This window comes from Erythrolamprus reginae, chromosome 6 (assembly GCF_031021105.1).
Source record: "Erythrolamprus reginae isolate rEryReg1 chromosome 6, rEryReg1.hap1, whole genome shotgun sequence".
Lineage (NCBI taxonomy): Eukaryota > Metazoa > Chordata > Lepidosauria > Squamata > Dipsadidae > Erythrolamprus > Erythrolamprus reginae.
In genome coordinates, this window is record NC_091955.1 from 46,857,472 (window position 1) to 46,880,863 (window position 23,392).

At 39.8% G+C, this 23,392-nt stretch overlaps 1 pseudogene; it reads left to right on the forward strand.

Annotated features, from left to right (window-relative positions):
• Nucleotides 1–3,312: 3,312 nt before the first annotated feature.
• LOC139169829 (U2 spliceosomal RNA) lies at nucleotides 3,313–3,457 on the forward strand (annotated as a pseudogene).
• The last annotated feature ends 19,935 nt before the right edge of the window (nucleotides 3,458–23,392 follow it).

The window sequence follows — 23,392 nt, forward strand, 5'->3', positions numbered from 1 at the left end:
GTCAATCTCACGCTAGCTCCATTAATTTTAATCTATTCTTCCATTATGGGTGTATATTACTTTTTCTATCTTTGAATTCTCTTCAAAGATCATTAAATCTGTACTGGTCAGGAGCCTGTCAAAATCTTGAAAACACTATGGAATGGACCAAGCAGATATTATTTCCACAGTAGTGTATATTGGAGGTGGCGACCCTTTGAGAGCTGTATGCAATAAAGTTACAGTACATGTATTCCTAGTGTAATGTATCCCTTTAAAGTGAAAATAAAGTTAGTCTAAGTCTGTAAAAGCCAGGTGTCTTGCAACTTTCTGCAAAAGCCAGGTGTCTTGCAATTCCTGCAGTAGAAGCGATATGTGCATGGAGGCCAATTCATATAAACCACAAGGGCAATGACTGTAGAAGGCCAAAATGTCCTAGGTATTGTGCAGATCCTAATTTCAGCAGTATTGGTGAAACACACAAAATTATGTGTTTAGCACAAACTGTGTAGTTAAGAGTAAAAACACTACTTTAAATCTAGACAAGCTACCGTAGGGTGACTTTAAAGTGTCTCACGTAGTTGATATAAAGACAATGACACAAGGGAACATTAAAAAATAACACTTATTGACCATGTTCATATGAATGAATAAAGGGATGTGAAGAGCAACCTTGATTTTTTTGCTTTATTGGCTAACTTAAAAACTATTACATCTAAAGACTGGATATATATATGCTTACTCGATAATACATTGAACTTCATGAAAATTATTTTTTAATAAATACAGTGTAAATTTCCTTTGTCTCTATTCCCTTGTCTACTAGAGAAATAAACTCTAACAATCGTTTGGATTTCATCTACGTTAGGTTACAAATTATCTAGATTAATGGATTCTAGTTTTGTGTCCTAATTTTGTGCTGAATTTCATGAATAATTTTATTTCAATTTTTCTAAAATTGAAGAACTACTCCCACATTTAAAAAATGATAAAAAAGAGTAGTGTAATAAATGATGTGAATTTATATTTTAAATTATACTTAATGTCCTAGTTACTGTTTGTAGTGGAAGTGCCTTAAATCAGGACAAGCAAACCCACTCAATGTCATTGGATGTCCAGTTAGCTGCCCATATAGAAATCAAGATCAAACAGCATCTGGAGTGCCATAGCTTTCCAGTTCTTGTTTTGAATAATTTTGCAAATGAAAACTGTATTTTTTGAATTGGGTTTATTTTGGGTTTTTTAATAATAATTATAAATTTACATTTTAGTACATCAACTACATCACATTTGCTCAGCCATGTGGCTGAATTAAAAACAGCAATTACGTATTGCTCAATGATCTGTATCTTTAATTCTATGTATTTAGATGCAGTAATAAAAGGTATGTGATATGTCAAATTACTGCACCTGAATTTAGTGTGTCTTACTTTTGAAAAAAACATTTAGATTATAGAATATGTCTTGTATGGTTAGATCCTCCAGAAAGGGTGTAGAATTGGGTTATACAGACGTGTAACAATGATGACAGTGGATACTCCAGAATTCTGTGTCCAATAAAATGTGCCAATAAAATATTCTGGGTGGATCTCCAATTTCACAAGAGAAGAATGATGGAATACATTATAGAGATTACTTTGATCTGAAGCCTACATGTTAGGACACACCCTCGTTCCTCTGCCAGTGCTGTTTTGTCTTTTAAGGAAGTGAGTCATGAGAGAGAGACTAAATTCTTCCACATAAATGAAAGAATGTGAAACAAATTTAGAGTGGGCGAAAAGGAAATTCAGATCATTTTTTCTATTCTATTAGAAATTATTGTTATTGACAACTTACTACCACACATTTAACATTTTCCCAGGATTCCCGGTAGTGATTTTGAGATACATATTTCGCTTGCATTCCATAGTTGTTGGATTTCAAAACTGTGCAAGATTCTCAGTAGCAGGTAAGTGATATCAATTTTGGTATTCTATATATTTATTTCTTCTATTTCAGTCTATGTTTTACATTTTTCTTTCTACCCGTACCACTGTGAGAAAATCTTCTAGCACAAGTGAAAAATGTTTTCATAATATAATTAGTGCAGTTAATATGCTGACATGTATAGGTGACAGTGATAAATGTATAGATACTTGCACAACAGTCTCATTTCATTTAAGATAATTTTATCCAAAGAATTCTAATTCAAATATTGGATTTCTATACATACTTCTTCAGAAGCCCTATTGAAATCAGCAAGGATTACTGCCAAGTAATTGCATAGAGATTTTTATTTATTTTTACTTTAATTATTAGCAATATTATTTCAAACAATATTTCATATCTTTCTTTTTTTACATTTGATGTGTGTTATATTTTTCATGTGTGTATAGTCAACATGCTTATCAATTAACAAACACTATTATGAAAAAATGAGAAATAGAATGGAAAATAAATTATAAAAAAAAGAAAAGAACTGGCGGTCAACTGTGATGCTGCTGAAGCTAGTGATAGAAATAGAAGTTTGCAACATGAATAAATGCAATTGTAGAAAGGTGGTCTAAGAAAGTGCCCCAAACTGTTAATAAACTGTCAGTAGTAGTGACGTAAGAGAATATAATCCACTAACTTCCTAGGGAAAACAACTGAGGAACAACTCCCTAGGTTCTTTTCTGGTTCACATTGCATCTGGTACTTGCTCATCAACAGCAGCTTGATTATTGTTGAGATTCTTTAGAAGGTAAAGTTTTTTAAGTAGAGAATGGTTCATTGCCAACAGTTTAATTTTTTATTCTTTTTATGTAATGCTAACTATAGTGTGTGCCTATTTACCTAAATAAACTTTAAATTAGATACTTAAGTACAGTACTATCCCAGATTTAATTGAGGACAGATGGTAATTGATTAGGCTAAGCTTTTGAACTAGTGAAATGTTATGCTTGCAATAGAGATAGTCATGTTAATTATTATTAAAATAATTTATTTTGTGGAGTAAAAAAAAGAGATTCTTTAGAAGGTAAGCTTTCCATCAGTCATTCAGATAGTTTGGTTAGGAACAGGCTTTAAACTGTAATTGTTTATCAACTTCAAATTTTTCTCAACCAGCTTTTTAGATTAATTATTCAATCTTTTAGGTTATGTGTTCCTTTGAGTCTTAACCCTGTTTCTCCTGTGTAGTCTCAATATATTTTATGGTTGGAAATGGAATCTTAAATGTTCTCTCCCCATCTTCAAGAAGAGTCAAAGTATTGCATAGTCTTGATGTGGTATTTGGATATCAGTTACTGTGTTTATAAGATATTTTCTTTACTTTGGTCTTCCAATTTTAAATTAGGGTATTGTATTATTCTAAAAGCTTCTCGGCCTTTTGGCTAAGATCAAGTGTAACAGTATTAGGTTTAGGAGAATGTTATGTTGACTTTTGGGCTAGCATTTATTACAAATTTAGTTTTTCTTATTGGCAGGTTTCAATAAAGCCTGTATCAATAATGTACATATAATGTGTCTGGTTAGAGGAGGCAAAAAGTTGAGGAACAGTTTTGAAGTTCTGTGATAATGCTGATACAGTATATGTAAGCTTAATATAGGCAACCCAACATGTGATCAGAAAAAGGAGTCAAATCCATAAGAAGAAAAAATATGTATATAAAGCAACTGTTGGTCAATAGTAAATGGAATACATGTAATTGCAAAACAGCAGTGATTACCTGCTATCAGAAATTTAACACTTTCAAGAAAAAAATATGACTACTTTTGATATTCAAGAACTGAGTTTTTCAGGTCAAACCTAAGATTAATCTGACAGCATCCCAATAAATAGGCAGAAGTAGTAGGAATGTTTGCTGCCTTGAGTTGTCAAAGAATATTTTTAAAAGGCAGATAAAAATTATAAATAATAAAGGGTAAGTGGATAAAAATTTCAAATCCAGTCTAAACATCTGACTGTGAGATGAACCATAATGTTACATTGCACTGCATTACAATGTGTGTATGTGTGTGTGTGAGAGAGAGAGATATCTCCCTTAGTGAGACACTGCCTTGATGTCAATATGGGGCTTGTATGCTTTGAGAAAGATGAGAACTATGCTAGACATTCAACCAGTGGTGAAATCCAATTTTTTAAAATTACCGGTTCTATGGGATGGGTGGTGTGCATGGCAGGGGAAGAATACTGCAAAACATCATTTATTGCCTGTGGCAAGGGGGAGGTTTGCCCGGGTTCGCCTGGTGCACCAGTTGCGGCCCTATCTGGACAGGGAGTCTCTACTCACAATCACTCATGTCCTTATCACCTTGAGGCTTGACTACTGCAATGCTCTCTACATGGGGCTACCTTTGAAGAGTGCTCGGAAACTACAAATTGTGCCAAATACAGCCGTGCGAGCAGTCATGGGACTATCCGGACATGTCCACATCTCTCAAACACTCCACGCTCTGCACTGGCTGCCAATCGGTTTCCGGATTCAATTCAAAGTGTTGGTTATGACCTATAAAGCCCTACATGGCACGGGACCAGATTACTTACGGGACCACCTCCTACTGCATGAATCCCAGCGACCAGTTAAGTCCCATAGAGTCGGCCTTCTACAGGTCACGTCAACTAGACAATGTCGCTTGGTGGGACCTAGGGGAAGAGCCCCTCTGTGGGGGGGGGGGGCGGCCCTTTGGAATCAGCTCCCCCTGGAGATTCGTACTGCCCCCACCCTCCCCACTTTTCGTAAGAGTCTAAAGACTCACCTATGCCACCAAGTTTGGGGTCATTAGATTCTCCCCCCAGCCGATGAATGTATAGAGGGTTTGTTGATTGAATGGATATGTATGTATTTTAATTGATTCTTTAGTTTTTAGATGTAATGTTTTCATTTTAATTATTTGGATTTCGATGTATATTGTCTTTTTTATATGTTGTAAGCCGCCCCGAGTCCTCAGAGAGGGTCGGCATATAAATCCAATAAATTTAAACTTAAAATCTCCATTCCCACTCCACTCTGGGCTGGGGCCAGCCAGAGGTGGTATTTGCTGGCTCTCTGAACTACTCAAAATTTCCACTACCAATTCACCAGAACCTGTCATAACCTGCTGGATTTCACCCCTGGGTTCAGCCATATTGGATAGGTCTCATCTAATTCAAATGAAGAGTCTCTCCCATACATAACATGGTGTAATGTAATTTACAGAAACCCATTCTGGATCAGTCATTAACTGAGTCAAGAAAGATGATGCTACCATGTTTCCCTGAAAATATGACCTACCCCCAAAACAAGTCCTAGCCAGATTTTCCACACATGCGCCTAATATTAGCCCTACCCTCAAAAATAAACCATAGTTAAGCCCTGTCCACTCTTTGGTTGTACAGGGTTGGGGCGAGGCACAAGCGTAAAAATCAAGCCTGGGTGGGTGGAGCTGCCCTATTTGCCCCATACCTGCTTATCTTAGGACTGCTGCAGCCAGGCCTCCAATGCCCTTACACCTGTCATGCAACTGCCCAACTTCTTCTGCAGCTACTTGTGGCTGGATGCCATGAGGTGCATTGTGCTGGTGCAGCCAGTAGTGGCAGAATGCAACAACACTCATTGCTCTGATGCCGCCGTAAGTGGCAGGATACCATTAGACTTGTGCTGATGCTGCAGCACTTTGTGGCTTGCCATGCTGGTGCCCCCGTGAACAGCACAAATGCAACAAGCCTGGTTGCGTTCTGCCGTTCACATGGTACCAGCATGACAAGCCTTGCAGTGGCACCAATGTGATGACCCTCTTGGCATCATGCCACTCATCATGCCATGAACAGCTTTAAGCAGCTGCATAAGAAGTCGAGCAGCAGCGCAACAGGTTTCATGGCACAGGAGGCGTGGTTGCAGTGGTTCTAAGTGGTTCTAAGGCAAGTAGGCAAGACATCCCCTGAAAATAAGACCTGGTGTTACTTTGGGGCCGAAAAGAAAATAAGATATGGCCTTGTTTTGAGGAAAATGCAGTATGTGTTGGAGTTCCCAAACATATGGTGAAAAATGGTTACAGGACTTAGGACTGCTGGTTGAGCAACTGGGACCAGCAGCTGCAATATTATTGGAAGACACACCAAATGAAACAGCTTTTTTTTTCTTTTAATGAACCTGAAATCAATGTGGAGTTGGGGCGACTGAATGGACCTGCGCATTTACTGGCCATATACCCTTCCTGACACCTACATGGAGCTCACAGCAGATATTTTCTCTTTATGCTCAGAGAGACAAATATCTGCCACTACCTAGCATTGAACTCACAGCCTCCAGATTGTCAGGTGAGAACTCCACCTCTAGGCACCACACTGTTCCAAAGAAACAGCTCCAAAGATACTCCAAAGATACAATTATTAAAAGATGCCAATATTGTAATATCAAATATAAATGCAGGCTTACTGCAAGAAACAAATAAAGTAATGAACAGAATGGCTGCCATTATAATTGAAAACCTTGAACACAAAATCAGAAAAGAAAAGAAAAAGTCTAGAAAATATAAATATGCTAAGAGCAGATGCAAGCAAGTTAAGACAAATGAAAGAAAAGAAGCTGAAGAACAAGAACAAAGAACACCTAATCAACAGCAAAAATAGTGGTGGAACAGGCAAGAAAGATCAAGAATTGGCTAGCACCAGATGAAGATAAACTGCATGGTTTTTAGGTGAAACATCTAACTTGGTCTACAGCCAAACAATTTAACATACTAAAAGGATGTAAAATTGAAGATTGACATTTGGTAAAACCTACCTGAAATGAATGATCCAACAAAAAGGGCAGTGCCAGGAAATTGAATGCCAATTACCTGCTCACCATCAACTTCCAAATTCCTAAATGATATTGATAGTTGATGCAGTCCAACAGCATCTAGTTGAAAACAAACTCTTTCCCCCTGAGTAAAAAAGAAATTACCCCAGTAACAGAGAAACAAAAGTCCAACTCCTAATTGACAAGATGATTTTGGAAAACTGCAAGAGAAAAAAAAACAATTTGAAAGTAGCTTGGATTGATTACAAGAAGGTATTCAACTCTCTGCCACATAATTGTATAACCAAATGCCTTCAAGAAACAGGAGTCAGTAAGAACATCAGAAGCATTGTACAAAGAACAATGGCACAATGGAAGACAGATGTTGGTCAGTGATGAAAATGAGACAGATTAAAAAAGATTCACTGTCCACATTCCTGTTTGTCATTGCACTGGTTCAGTAGTGGATTCTAAATGCTGTTGCTATCAGTTTGCATGCACAGAAGCGTCCCGGGCGGGTGGGCAGTGCCTCCCCCACCACTGCTACCAGTTCATAGAACCGGGAGCAAACCACCATTGCACTTGTTCCTCTGTCAACAATACTGAACACGTTAGGCTGTGGCTATCAAACATCAAAAACATTTGCCAGGCTATCCCACCTCCTTTACATAGATGAACTGAAGCTATATAGAAGTATTCTATTTTGAAATATAATCACTGCTCCACACTGCCCATATATAAAGTCAACATATTGTAATAGAATTTGCCACCCTTACTAGTCAGAAAAAATAGTAAAATGTGAAGGAATCAAGATGCTCTATGGAAATAACATCAAGGGCCTGGATGAAGACGATCATTAAAAATATCCAGGCATCCTTCAAGCTGACAATATCAAGAACACCATAGTCAAGGAGGTTAGAAATGAATACATCATTTGAGAAAAAAAAGATCTTTACAGTCTAAGTTCAGTGGTGAAAATATCAAGGCAATTAATACCTGGGAAATTCCAGTCATTAGATACACAGCTAGAATAGCAGACTGGAGTCAAGTAGAAGCAAAAGCCCTGGACAGGCAAATCAGAAAAATGACAATGATTCATGTCCTTCATCCACACAGTGAGGTTAACAAATTCTACTTTCCGAAGAAAATAAGTGAGCATGGAATATTGCAAGTACGCCAGACAGTTGAAGAAGAAAAAAGGACATTGGAAGAGTATCTGGAGAACAGTAAAGAAAATAAACTGAAGGTAGTACACCAATAAAATTTCCTGAATGCCCAAGAGACTAAACTGGCCTACAAGAAAAATCAAGGGAAGCATAGAAAAGAAATATAGCAAGGCAAAGTATTACATGACCACTATATTTAAACAACAACAACAATTAGCAGGCAAAGCAGATACCAACAAGTCTTAGCAATTGTAATAGCAGGGAAACTGAAAAAGGGGACCAGGGGGTGGGTAATTCTGGCTGCACATAGCCAGCCCCTAAGAGCCAATGCATATAAAACCAGAATTGGGAAGACAACAACAGATATGGTTTCTGCAAAGAAGCTAAAGAACAAAGGACCATCTGGTTAGCTTGTGCAAAAACATTGCATTGTCTTACTTACAAGCAACAGCATGACAAAATAGCAATAATGGTGCCTTGGAAGATCCATAAGAAATGCCATTTGCCTACCTACAATCAAAAACTATTGAAAGTACAAAGTAGACAAAGTATTAGAAAATGAAGAAGTTCTGGGACTTTAGAACTCAAACAGAGAAGCTTCTGCCACATAACACTCCAGACTTCAAGGATGTCTGGATAGTGGATTTTACAGTACCTGGAGACACTAGAATAGAGGAGAAAGAACTGAAAAAGATATCAAATAAAAAGACTTGAAAATACAATATAAGTAGAATGGCTGTGGCAAAAAAAGCAAAAATAGTACCAATAGTAATAGAGGTCTTGAGTGCAATCCCCAAACCTCTAGAATACTACTTGAACACCATCGGCATTGTCACCAGTCAATTGCAAAGACAGTTTTACTTGGAACAGCTTCCACCATGCAATGATACCTTTAACACTAGTTATTAAATACAGCTGGGTCCAGGGAAGGCTTCTTGAGGAGGGGGCGCACAAGTGCCTCCTTGTAGGGAGCCAGGAAGGACCCCTCCTCAAAGAAGCGTTGACAATCCCCTAGACCCAGCTCCGTGTCATCTCCCTGCTGGCCAAGACCAGCCAGGAGGGACACAGGTCCAACAAACAGGTGGCGGAACTCACAGCTCCAATGGCCTTGTCCACTTCATCAGGTGTCATCAGGTGAAACTCAACCCACACAGATGGACTAGGATGGGCCCCTGTCATCTTGACTGACTCGTTGTCAGCCAACACTTCATTCCAATTGGAGTCAAGGTCTGTCCGAATCTGAGCTATTTTATCAGCGAAAAACTTGTCCTCGGCACTACCCTGCCAAGTAGTAAATAGGGTGGCCGGGCGGGATTTCGCTGATGCAATCAAGGCGGTATAATATACACATCTTGCCACCTTGAGTGACACTTTATAAGTCTTAATATGAGTTCTTAAAAGTGTTCGGTCAGATTCAGATTTGCTTTTCCTCCAGCGCTTCTCTAGACGTCTCTTTTGGTGTTTCATCCCCCGGAGTTCCTTGGTAAATCAGGGAGCTCTCCAGGTCTGCTGCCATAGAGAGGTTGCAACGGCGCAATTGGGTCGAGAGCCCACGCTGCCGCCGTATTCCAGGCCACAGCAAGGGACTATGCCGAACTGTGTACAAGCGAATCCAGTAAAATCCCAAGCGCCCTCTTGAAAGCCCACTGAGTCCATCAGGCATCTGGGACAGAAACACCTAGTCGGTTCTGCCTCCCTGTGGGTGAGGATTGGAGCCTTAAAATCAAGACATAGCAGAAAATGGTCTGACCATGACAAAGGCAGGATATCTAAGCCCCTTAATCTCAGATCATTGCTCAGCCGATCTGAGAGGAATACCATGACGGGAGTGTACCCTCCCTGAAGTACTTGGGTCAGGTCCATGGTGGCCATGAACTCCTGCGCTAACCCAGAGGATTCATTGAGCGATGGCAGATTAAGATCCCCCAGGACAATAAGTCTGGGAAAGTACACCGCCAGCCCAGCTACCTCCTCAAGCAGCGTAGGCAGGGCTATTGACATGCAGCTGGGAGGCAGGTATGTGACCAACAAGCCCACCTGAACCCCTAGATCCAGCTTCACAAAGAGGGACTCACAACCCGCAATCTCAGGAGCACCAAGTTTGCGTAGGCTGAAGGTCTTCTTGGCTATAATAGCCACTCCTCCCCTACTTCCCTGGGGTCGTGGCTGGTGCCATACCTGAAACCCAGCTGGGCACATTTCAGAGAGAGGAACTCCTCCTTCTGGGCCCAGCCAGGTCTCAGTCACACATGCCAGGTAAAGAAGAAGATAAAGAATTCATAATAGAACACTGTATGAATGCTGAACACTGATTTCACTCAATTTAACCTTGTCATTGCTTAGAATTAAGTTCTTAGAGCAGTGGTTCTCAACCTGGGGGTTGGGACCCCTTTGGGGGTCGAATGCCCGTTTTACAGGGACCGCCTAAGATCATGGGAAAAGACAAATTTCCCATGGTGTTAGGAACTAAAGCTTCTATTCTGGCACCTTGGAACATATTTTTACAATCCGACCAATCAGGCGTTTACAGTGCGGGGTTTCCCTCTGACCTTCCTGCCAATCAGCCTAAAGCTTTGTTGGGAGAATTTGCCCTAGACTTATGGTTGGAGGTCAACACAACACGAGGAACTGTATTAAGGGGTCGTGGCATTAGAAAGGTTGAGAACCACTGCCTTAGAGCCTATTTGGTAATGGATCATTTTGCTCTCAGTTTATGCTTTTATATTAATATAAAAAATCACTAGAATTTTTAGCATAATGTATCTCCAGCCCATTATTTTTTGCCATAATGTATGTTTGCAGCATATTTATTTACAAACCAGATCTTAATCATTCTGCCTCCTGTTTCTGTGTAGATCTTCATTCATATCTGAAAAAGGTACCACTATTAGCACATAATTTCAAAGGTTCACAACTTTTATCATTAACACTGTCTTGTTATTTGGATTTAGAAGGCTGCCCAGCTTCAAAATTACCATAAATGGAAGTGCTCATAGCAGTCCCATGTAGCACCCACCCAACTGGTCTCCAAACTGCCAACCTGCTTTCCTGGGACACAATTTTAGCCCTCATCCTATGTCATGGTCATGTGAGATTCTCAGTTAACAATAGCAACAAGAATCGCCAGGCTGCTGTCATTAAGTGATACAATTGCATTGTGCTTTATGATCATATTGCTTATCCAATCCCAATTATCACCCTAATTCAAGGGGAATCTGTAGTTACATCCAAGTCAACAGGAAACACAGAACCCATGGAATTTTAATGGTATGTTTCAAAAACTAAAACATGTTTGTAAACTAATGATATGACTGTAAGAGAGACAAATATAATCAGATGTTTATGTATAGAATAAATAATTCTCTGAACTGAAACATTAGCCATACTGTTCTGAATTAATAGGACAGGCAGGCTAAAATAGTATTGGTAGTGTGGGATGGAAACCACTTCCAGGGAGTTTTACATTGGCATAATTGAGGTGCATTCAGATATAAATAATATGGTTTACCAGGAGACATTGGAGCAATATACAGTATTAATCTGAGTATTGAGTGGAACTTTAATGATTTCTAAATGATTGTTTACTTAGCTACACAACCCACTTTAATTGACAAAGTAGCCAAATTCTTAAGCACTATTCTTAAGCAAAAACCCTCTTGAACATTATAAACAAAGTACAATGTCTTTCAGTCGATAAAAAATTATAATGCAATCCTATGGCTATCAATTTAGAAAAAGGAGTATGAAGAGAGTAGAAGGAAATCTGTCTTCCTGTCTGCAGCAGTGTCATCTTTGCAGTGGTGGGCTATGAGCCGGAACGCTAAATTGTGCTCGCCACCGCGGCTCGTAAGTTTTTGCGGGACCAGCGTGATTTTACTGCTGCACCTGTGGAGGTAGCAAAATTGCGCACGGAGCTGCAGATAAAACCTTGCTGAAACACGGGTGCAATTTTACTACCTCCACAGGTGCAGCAGCGAAATCACGCTGGTCCCACAAGAACTTACGAGACGTGGCGGTGAGCGCAATTTAGTGTTCCGGCTTGTAGCCCACCGCTGCATCTTTGAAATGAAAGCCCATGTTGGCTTTGCCTGTAGGAGAGAGCAGGTCACAAAAGCATCTTCCTGACTAATTTCAAGTGGTCATTTCCTAGTTCTGATGAAGACCAGTTAATTATGTCCAATCAAGTCATTTGCAATTCCTAGGAACAACATACATTTTCTTAATGATGATGTAACCCTAAACTATTTTTTCTAAGCCTCTTCACAGTGCATTCATAATTACTATAACTGAATAAAAACCAATAAGCATAGTTATGGGTTTCATCTGGAAAAAATGCTAGTCTTTAAGCATGGATTTAATATTCTGAAAAAGTGCTGGTTCTATCATCTGTCACATATAACCAAGAACAGAATGAAACACTTTACTGAGCACAGGTGTACAGCCTCACAAGTGCAATTCAGAAATAGCCTGACCAACAGGTTACAGGTGCAAAGGAGGGAATGCAAAGATCACTGGGAGAGTTCCTAATTGTTTTACCCCACACCCTTTTATGCCTGAGCATATTACTTGAATCACCAGACAAGTTAGTTAAACCTGTATTCTAATCATCCATCTAAATCAGCCCGTCCTGCAATCTCCCACATTATAAAAAGAGATTGATGGTTGCTTTCCCCCAGTAGGATGACATGTGATAGAGAGAAAAATAAGATAGTCACAAATCCTAACTTGCCTGAATTGTTACTGTAAAATATAACAAGCCAATATAATCTTCATTAAGAGAGACAGAGAACAGCCAACATACACATTCTTTTTAATGAAGTAAACTTTCACTTTATCTAGCAGGGAAGATCAAAATAAATAGGAATGAAGCCGTAGAAAGATGATGTGTTAATCATATTATCCAGTTTATTCTGTGCCCCAAAGGATTTAAAGTGAGGTTCTATTTCAAGCCTTCTGTTTGAGTCATATTTGATTGTTACCACTGATACAAATATTTTTAGTCATATTGATGAGGTTTTAATCATGGATTTCAGTTCCTTGAGTAAATTTATTTATTTTATTTATTATTTGGATTTGTATGCCGCCCCTCTCCGAAGACTCGGGGCGGCTCACAACAAGTGAAAAGCAATCCAATACATAATCCAATTAATTAAAATATTGAAAAATTTAAAAAACCCCATATACTAAAATACATACACACAAGCATACCATATATAAATTCAACGTGCCCAGGGGGAGATGTTTAGTTTCCCCATGCCTGACGGCAAAGGTGGGTTTTGAGGAGTTTGCGGAAGGCAGGAAGAGTAGGGGCAGTTCTGATCTCCGGGGGGAGTTGGTTCCAGAGAGTCGGTGCCGCCACAGAGAAGGCTCTCCCCCTGGGGCCCGCCAACCGACATTGTTTAGTTGACGGGACCCGGAGGAGGCCCACTCTGTGGGACCTAATCGGTCGCTGGGATTCGTGCGGCAGAAGGCGGTCTCAGAGATATTCTGGTCCGATGCCATGAAGGGCTTTAAAGGTCATAACCAACACTTTGAATTGATCAGAATTATAGTCTTAAATTATTTATTGACAGTTGAACAATAACAATACCACTTAGATTTATATACCACTTCATAGTGCTCTATACCCCCCTCTAAGTGGTTTAAAGAGTCAGCATATTGCCCCAACAATCTGGGTTCTCATTTTACCAACTTCAGAAGGATGGAAGGCTGAGTCAACTTTGGGCTTGGTGAGATTTGAACTGCCAAATTGCAGGCAGCAGGCAGTCAGAGATGTAGCCTGCAGTACTGCATTCTAACTATTGCGCCTCCTCAATAAAAAGGTTTAGTGCAAACTTATGTTAAAACAATATAGTTACAGTATAACTAGTACTAAATACCAACAATACATTATTTCATAAACAATTCTTTTAAGCTATAATTTAATATAAATTTTAGACCCTTTGTAACGTATTTTCCCACTGTTTAAGCATTATATCCCAAATTCTTTGCCCATTGGATCATGAAGTGATTTACATATTCAGTCTCCAAATTCAATTTCAACAATCGTTTATAAACCATGGCAATAATGTGTTCATCATTACCCACACTGTACAATGTGTGGGTTTTCACAAAGTGAAATCCATAAGTTTTCTAATTTAAATCTTTCTTTCAATTGTAAATATGTAAACCAGTGGAATCTCCTGATTCCAGTTCTTCTTTGGATTTGAGGGGTAGGTTCACCTTGATTAAAAAGGTCCGCCAGTTTGGCCTCATCGTCATTTCTTGTTAAAAAAGATTTCCTGAGATGACACTTGAAGATGTACTTTTGCAGAGATTATTTCATATTATTTTGTTCCAAACCCTTACAATGGCACATCTAACAATGATTGTTATAATCTACATTTAACTTTGTCATACAATTAGGCGTGCCATCCAAATCTTAGTTCAGGGATTTCTAATTTAAGTAGTCTCTTGTTTTAGAGTCACCCACTCTTTGATTCCAGACCAAACAGGCCTCACAGTACAATTTCAAATTTGATAAGCCAAGGGTTTTTTTTCTTTAGGATGAAGCTTATATCTTTATCTTGGTTTTTTTTCTTGCCATATGAATTTTGAAACATCAATTTGCATTGTTTAAAAATGGAATATCAATTATAAGTATCAGTAAATTATGAAATAAAAAATAACATCTTTGTTAAAACACTTCTTAATTCTACCCAGTAAAGATAATTGCAAATTATTCCAGTGTCATAGGCTTTTTTATATCATTCCACACAGCTACAAAGTTGTTTTGAAACAACTTTGGTATTTGTCAAAAGATATTTTACCCCTTTCTTTATTTTGAAACATGACTTTTTGATCAATATTTCATAATTCTGAAAATAGCAATAGCATTAGCATTTAAATTTATATACCACTTCAGAGTGTTTTATAGCCCTCTCTAAGCGGTTTACAGAATCAACCTCTTGCCCACAACAATCTGGGTCCTCATTTTACCCACCTCGGAAGGATGGAAGGCTGAATCAACCTTGAGCTGGTGGTGAGATTTGAACTGCTGAACTACAGCTAGCAATTAGCTGAAGGAGCCTGCAGTGCTGCGCTCTAACCTCTATGCCACCCCCAGCTCTTATTCTTAAAAGCCATATTCTTAACATTTAGTTTCTTATCAAGTATTCTATTTCAGTTTTTGGGTATTGTAGAAATATAACTGTCACCATCAAATAGGCTCAATTTTATAAACTTTCTTTTTAATATCTATGCCTGTTATTTTCTCATGCAACATTCCTATTCAAAACTTACAGCACCAATATAAACAAAGGTGATAAAGGACATTCTTGTCTCATACTCTTTTGAATTTCACACATTTCAGTTAAGTCTTCATTAATAATGATTTGTGCGTGCTGCGAAGTCAAATCACTGGACAAAGTGATTTGTACTTCCCAGCAAGCACAAATCACTTTGTCCAGTGATTTGACTTTGCTCCTTGTTTGGCCCGATTCAGCAACCTGTAGCAGTGGCGGAGGGAGGCTCTGCCTCACGAGACACTTCTGCGCATCTGCAGAAGCATTGCGCGCACGGGTGCATGCACAAACCAGTACTGACAGGATTTAGAACCCACTACTAACTTTGTCCCAAAGGTGCTTTTTCAAGAGGCAACTGGACTTTCTTATTTTTCTTTGAAGACATTTTGCTTCTCATCTAAGAAGCTTCTTCAGCTCTGACTGGGTGGTGTGGAATGGAAGGAATTATTATTATTATTATTATTATTATTAATAATAATAATAATAATAATAATATTTGTATGCTGCCCTTCTCTACATTTGATAGCTGATCATTTGCATTCTTTTAGAGAGTTATTGAGGCCACGTGAAGATTTATCTGTGTCCTTGGAACCACCTGAGTAGTTCAAATGGGTGTGGAGCCTTCTTAGAACTGCTGAAAAGGACTGTATTGTACTCTGGAGATAGAAGATGTCCCTCCCACTCTGTTCATTGAGGGTTATTCAATTTTGACATAAATGGCCTCTTTGACCCCTCTTTCAAACCAGCAGCCCTCTCAAGCCTTTGTCTTTTAAATGCAGATAATGTGATATCTTCTATGATGTGCCATGCATTTATGAAGGAGTTGTTTTTTTCCCCAATGTACAGATCTGCACATGACTCACTGCATTGTTTTATTTATTTATTCATTTGTACAATTGTACTGCAAATATCACATTGTTCAGTTTGTGTCTGGGCATTTTATCCCGGGGATGGACAAGCCTTAGACTTAGAGTATTCTTGGATTTAAAGTTTGTGTGTGTATGTTATGTTGACTGAAGATCCTTTTGAGTTTTTCAGATATTCCTGCAATGTATGGAATGATGACATTGCTTTGTTTATTGTTCTCTTCTTTGTCTGTTATGAAGGAGCTCCTGCTGAGTCTATTTTGGGATTTGATGATGGCCCATTTGGGATCACCATGTTCTGAGGGTTTCCTTGATGTGTTTTAGTTCTTTTTCTTTCTCACCTTTTCTGGTAAGCAGGCCTTCATCTCAGTGGTGTAGGGTTCTGTTAACTCCCATTTTCTGTTCAGTGGTTGGTGAGAATCAAAATGTAAATATTGATCTGTGTTTGGGGGTTAAGGCTTCTGTTTTCCTTAATGTGTAGTGCACAATCCAGGAAGCTAGATTATTTTCTTTAACATCCACAGTGTTGATATTTTGGTGAATACTTCCAATTCCCGTGTTTTGATCTTGACGCACATATCATCCGCATACCTTTACCAGTGAGTGGGCAGAATTATTGTGAAGGACTTTAGGCAGTGGTGAAATCCAAATATTTTTTATACTGGTTCTGTGGGCGTCGCTTGGTGGGTATGGTGTGGCTTGGTGGGTGTGGCAAGGGAAGGATACTGCAAAATCTCCATTCCTTCCCCACTCCTGGGAGAAAGATACTGCAAAAACTCCATTCCCAACCCCACTCTGGGGCCAGCCTGAGGTGGTATTTGCCAGTTCTCCAAACTACTCAAAATTTCCTCTACCAGTTCTCCAAACTACTCAAAATTACTGGTTCTCCAGAACCTGCTGAATTTCACCCCTGAGTTTAACGTGATCCTGAGGACACAGATACATTTCCAAGTGGCCTCAAAAACTCTAAAATAATGCAAATTACCAGCTGTCTGCAAGGACTATAAATCCTTCCTACCATCCAGTCAGAGCTGAAGAAGCTTCTTGAATGAGAGGTGAATGGTTTTCAAAGAAAAGTAAGAAAGTCCAGTTGCTTATTAAAAAAACACCTTTGGGACAACCATGACCTGGATGACTGAGAATCTCCATAGACATATAAATCACTTTAACTCCTTCAATAAATGTCTCCATAAAATTCATATCTTCCAGGACTTTAAACATACAGGCCTATTTAAATTGTGATACAGTACTTTCTCTGCATCCAAAAATTTTATGCTTCTCATAGTAAATATGAGTAAGTATTCAATAATGTTCAAAACAGTTGTCATGTAAGTTCTCTTTTTGGCAAAAAGCTAGATTGGTCTTCATAAATATAAGACTGTAAGACATTTTTCATTTCCATCATCATTACATAGTTTAATTTCCAATTCATTTTTTTACAAAGCCAAATCCATAACTTCTTTGATCTAATTTAAACCCTTTTTAAAAACTGTAAATATGCGAACCACTGACAATATTTCTTTATTATTATTATTATTATTATTATTATTATTATTATTATTATTGTTGTTGTTGTTGTTATTTATTAGATTTGTATGCTGCCCCTCTCCGTAGACCCGGGGCGGCTCACAACAATAATAACACAATATATAACAAATCTAATAAGTCATTAAAAACCCTTTATTAAAAAGAAAACATACACACAAACGTACCATGCATAAACTGTATTGATCATTTTGGAAAGGTAAACTATGATAAGAGGTTTTACAAATTCAACTTTGTACAAAAAGTAAATTGCCTAAATAAACAGGACATATAATTACAGGGTCAACATTGCTTCCCAGCAGTACTGTTTAAAATTACCCAAATGATTTTAAGGCAGGGTTCCCCAATATGATCAATATCCACCCCAAGGATTATTTGGACTACCCATTGCTTTGTTATTATTAATGATAGAATTATTAGTTAACTAATATTAAATTATTTTGATATAACATATTTTTGGGGTTTACAAACAATCTAAAGAATCATGAAGAAATTAATGAGCTGAATAATTTGTGGACCACTGTTTTAAAGACTGATAGGCCAAAAAAAATCTTTGGCTGAGTCATTATAATGAATGTGCAAACATCCTGAAAAAATAAATTTGTTTATATTCACTCAGAGCTGGATGCAGGAGATATCTTTGGGAAAGGAATGGTGACTTATTAAGAAAGATGAAATTATTATTATTATTTATTTGATTTATATCCAGCCCCTCTCCAAGAACCCAGGGCGACAACTTCTAATAAAGTGAAAAGCATAAGAAAGAAATACAAAATAGCCCTGCCTTTATTATACACCTCACAAAATAAAGGGAACACTTAAACAACACAATATAACTCCAAGTAAATCAAACTTCTATGAAATCAAACTGTCCACTTAGGAAGCAACACTGATTGACAATCAATTTCACATGCTGTTGTGCACATTCAACTTTGTTCAGAACAAAGTATTCAATGAGAATATTTCATTCATTCAGATCTAGGATGTGTTATTTGAGTGTTCCCTTTATTTTTTTGAGCAGTATATTTAGTATAAGATGGAATACAGCAAAACTTTGATATCAGTCTTTATGGCCTCTCAAAATCTTTCCCTAAGATCATCTCTATATTCCATTTTGCAAAGAAAATATTTTATCAGATAATCCCTTTGATCTTCAGGAAGTGATCCAATTTCTACATTGTCTCCATGTGGATTGATAACTACCTTGTGAGATAGTCCAGACAAATACACACAGAACTAATAGATCAATCTTTATTATAAAGCTATTAACAGAAGCTCACAAGTTTGAATGTATATCTGTCCCACCTCACTTCTACAGTCCCAGAAATTAAGAGGGTTTTTTTGAGGCAGTTGCCATGCTTTCATTCCTTCTGTGGGCTCAGTTGCCTCATATCTGACCATACCAATATCAATAGCAATTAGGCTTATATACCACCCCATATCACTTTACAACACACTCTGAGTGGTTTACAATGCAGAGAATTTTTGTATAATACAGCCAACCATCTGGATCCTCATTTTATCAATCTCAAAAGCATGGAAGATTGAGCCCTGTTACAATTGAACTCCAGGCTGTGGGCAGATTTTGCCTGAAATAATGCACTTTAAACACTATGGCACCAGGATTCCTATAGATCACAATATTATGTGGCTCTTCCTTCCTTGATCAGAAAGCTCTTTTAGTGTAATTATTATCATTATATCAATTCATAACATGTGCCTATTTTGATGGGCAATTGGTAACAATTTGTGTTTACCTAATCTCTACAGAATAGGAAGAAATTGTACATTACAATGATGGCTCCAATTATTATTAAAACTAAAGTAAAATGCACATACACATTTCGTTATAGTGCTTTAAACAAAGAAAGGCATCTAAAGCCAATACGGTTCTAAGCTGCATAACCAGAGGGATAGAATCAAGATCACATGAAGTGTTAATACCACTTTATAAGGCCTTGATAAGGCCCTACTTGGAATACTGCATTCAGTTTTGGTCACCACAATGTAAAAAAGATGTTGAGACTGTAGAAAGAGTGCAGAGAAGAGTAACGAAGCTGATATGGAGATTTGAGGCTAAAATTTATATATATGCCTCCCTGCTACATTAGGACAAAGGGCAGCTTACAACAATAAAAGTACAATACAATAAAACATGGTAATAAAACATAATTAAAACCCCAATATAAACTTCCATACTACATTCACTCCCTGCTGCTGGCCAGAGCAAGGTATAGCGTTAGCTCAACAGCTCAAGACCTGCCAGCAAAGCTGTGTTTTCAGGTCCTTTTGAAAGGCTACGAGGGTAGGGAGTGTGCAAATCTCCTGAGGAAGTTGATTCCAGAGGACCAGGGCCTCCACAGAGAAGGCCCTTCCCTGCAGTCCTGCCAGCTGACATTGTTTGGCTGACAGGAATTGGAGAAGGCCAATTCTGTGGGCTCTGATCAGTCACTGGGACGTATGAGGCAGAAGACAGTCCTGCAAGTAATCTGGTCCTAAGCCATATAGGCTGGGGCGGGCTTCCTCTGATATGACTGGGATCGCTGTTCTGGTAGTGAAAATGGTGATGCCTGCCGTGCGCACCCCTGTGTGAGATTTTGCTTCTGTGTATGCAGGAAAGCAAAAAAATCACCAAAAACCATTAAAATTTTGTGCGAGGATGCTTGCATGCATGAGATTTTGGCGATTTTCGGCCTTTCTTCGCTTCTGCGAATGCAATGAGATTTCAGTGATGCATGTGTGGAAGCAAAATCTGCCACTGCCTATGTGCGCCCACCGTCCTCTGGGACCGATCTGTTAGGGAAAAGGTAAGTGTGGCCCTTCACTGCATGTAGGCTTTATAGGTGATAACCAACACCTTGAATTGCATTCGGGGACCAATCAGAAGCCAGTGCAGCTCACAGAGTGATGGAGTTATATGGGTGTATCTAGGTCAGTGATGTGCTCCTATGGGAACGGTCAGGAACCGTTCTGGTAGCAAAATTTGGAGCTCCACCCCAGAGCACCCAATTTGCATGAAAAATGTTGAAACAAAATGCATAAGGCACACCCACAGTGTGTTAGTAAAAATTTTGGTAGCCCATCACTGATCTAGGTACACACATAACAGCTTGTGGGACTGCTTTCTGGACAAGCTGAAGTCTTTGAATGTTTTTCAAGGGTAGCCCCAGGTAGAATGTGTTGCAGTAAATGAGCTGTGAGGTGCGGAGGGCATTAGAGGCTGTGAGAAGAGACTCCCTATCCAGATAGGGCCACAACTAGTGCACCAAGTGGACCTGTGCAAAAGTCCCTCTAGCCACAGCTGAAAGATGTCGTTCTAACCTCAGCTCTGGATCTAGGAAGACACCCAAGTTGCAGATCTACTCTGAGGGGGTTAAAATCTCCCCTCCCACAGTTATAGATGGATTGATGGAATAGTCCTTAAGAGGCAGGATCCACAACCACTCCATCTTGTTGAGGTTGATCTTGAGCCTATTGATATCTATCCAGACCCTTACAGCCTCCAGACACCGGCACATCACTTCTACAGCTTCACATCTAAAGAACAGTTGCTGGAACTGGGTATGTCTAGTCCAGTGATGACTAACCTTTTTGTCATTACATGTCCAATGTGTGTGTGTATACATGTGCCAGCACTCCTGCTCACCCATAGCCATAATGCAATGTGCATGCAACACCACCATGCATGTGGATACAACACCCACGCATGCGTCCTGACCCTCTGTTGCCTATTTTGTGCTTCCAGATTGGTGCAGGAGGCTTTCCAGGAGAGCTCACATGTGCCCCCCATGGCCCATTTTTGGTCTGGAAAGCCTCCTGCACCAACCTGGGAGCCAAAACACCAAGCCCCAAAATGCAATGTGAGCACAGACCCCGTGTTCCGAGATCTGAAGACCAGCCGGCCAGCGGGAGGCACTGAAGCATGCTCGGTGAAGCTGGGATGGGGCAACAGCTGGTGTGTCCCCAGCAAGGGCCATAAATTCGCCATCATGGGTCTAGTCTGATGAAAAGAAAGACTAGGGGTGACATGAGAGCAACGTTCCAATATCTCAGGGGTTGCCACAAAGAAGAGGGAGTCAAGCTATTCTCCAAAGCACCTGAGGGTAGGACAAGAAGCAATAGATGGAAACTAATCAAGGAGAAAAGCAACTTAGAACTAAGGAGAAATTTCCTGACAGTTAAAACAATTAATCAGTGGAACAGCTTGCACCCAGAAGTTGTAAATGTTCCAACACTGGAAGTTTTAAAGAAAAGATTGGATAACCATTTGTCTGAAATGGTATAGGCCAGAGTATCCTGCCTAAGCAGGGGGTTGGACTAGAACAGCGTTTCCCAACCGGTGTGCCGCAGCACACTAGTGTGCTGCAAGACACCGTCAGGTGTGCCGCGGCGAGAGGCGGCGGAGGAGAGTGGGCGGATCGGGCGGGCAATGGGGCAGGGCGGAGAAGCCAGGGGCGCGTTTGGCCGGAGGCACCTACTGCCGCACCTCCCTGCCCCTGCCTCCCCACGGTGCCTCCGGCCAAACGCGCCCCTGGCTTCTCCGCCCTGCCCCATTGCCCGCCCGATCCGCCCACTCTCCTCCGCCGCCGCCTCCTGCCTTGGGGCGAGCAATCCGGGAGTCCGGGACTGTGTGGCTTTGCGCCATGAAGAGAAAACGGGCGACTTTTCCCTGCTGCCGTTTTCTCTTCATGGCGCAAAGCCACACAGTCCCGGACTCCCGGATCGCTCGCTTCTCCGGTCAGCAAAGCCATCTGCCCAGGAAAGCGCCGCGCTGGCCGGAGAAGCGAGCGATCCGGGAGTCCAGGACTGTGTGGCTTTCGGCCGGGCTAACGGGAGGCGGCGCGAGGCCGGGCGCTGGGGACGTCTGGGAGGGCGAGGAGGCTGATGGCTGCTGCGCACTCCACTCTCTCTCCGGCTCTCTCTCGCTCTTTCTTTTTCTCTCTGTTGCTGGCATGGTGAACGAGAGAGAAAGAGAGAGAGAGAAAAAGGAGGGGAGAGAGAATGAGAGAAAGAAAGCAAGAGAAAGAGAGGGAAAGAAAGCAAGAGAGAGAGAGAAAGAAAGGGGGGAAGGAAGGAGAGGGAAAGACAGAGGGAGGGAAGGAGGGAGAGAGAAAGAGAGCAAAAAAGAGAGGAAGAAAGAAAGAGGGATGGAGAGAAAGAAGGGAAGGAAGGAAGAGAGAGAAAGAGGGAGGGAGAAATAGAGTGAAATGGAGGAAGAGATTTTTTTTTGTCCAAACTTTTCTTTAGCCCCCCCGCCCCCCCTTCAGTGTTCCCCAGAATTTTGAAAACATGAATAATGTGCCGCGGCTCAAAAAAGGTTGGGAAACACTGGACTAGAAGAACCTCCAAGGTCCCTTCCAACTGTCTGTTCTGTTCTGTTCTATTCTATTCCTATTCTTGAAGGGGGAATTCAGATAAAATGTTAACTTTGCTTAGAAAAAAATATAATTACATTTATTACTATTTAAACATTTAAAAGTGAAATTTATAAAACTAAATTCTTTTCTACTTAAGGGATTATGGTTGGTTGATTGATTTGGCTGTGGAAGAAAGAAAATTTTTAACTGGTGGGGTGATTGAGCTTCATTTGTGTACAGCAGTTGTAGGAAAAGGCAGCCATTTATTTTATTTTATGTTGATTTTGTTTTGTCCAATACACAATAATACACAATGAGGGTTATAGAGGATATAATTAGGTAGAATGTATTAAAGGGGGAATAGAGGAGAGAATAAAGGAGTGAAATATAACTATGAGAGAATAGCAGAAAAAGATATAGGTATAGAAGAGAAGATATAGGAGATACAGTATAGGAGACAATAGGACAGGGGAC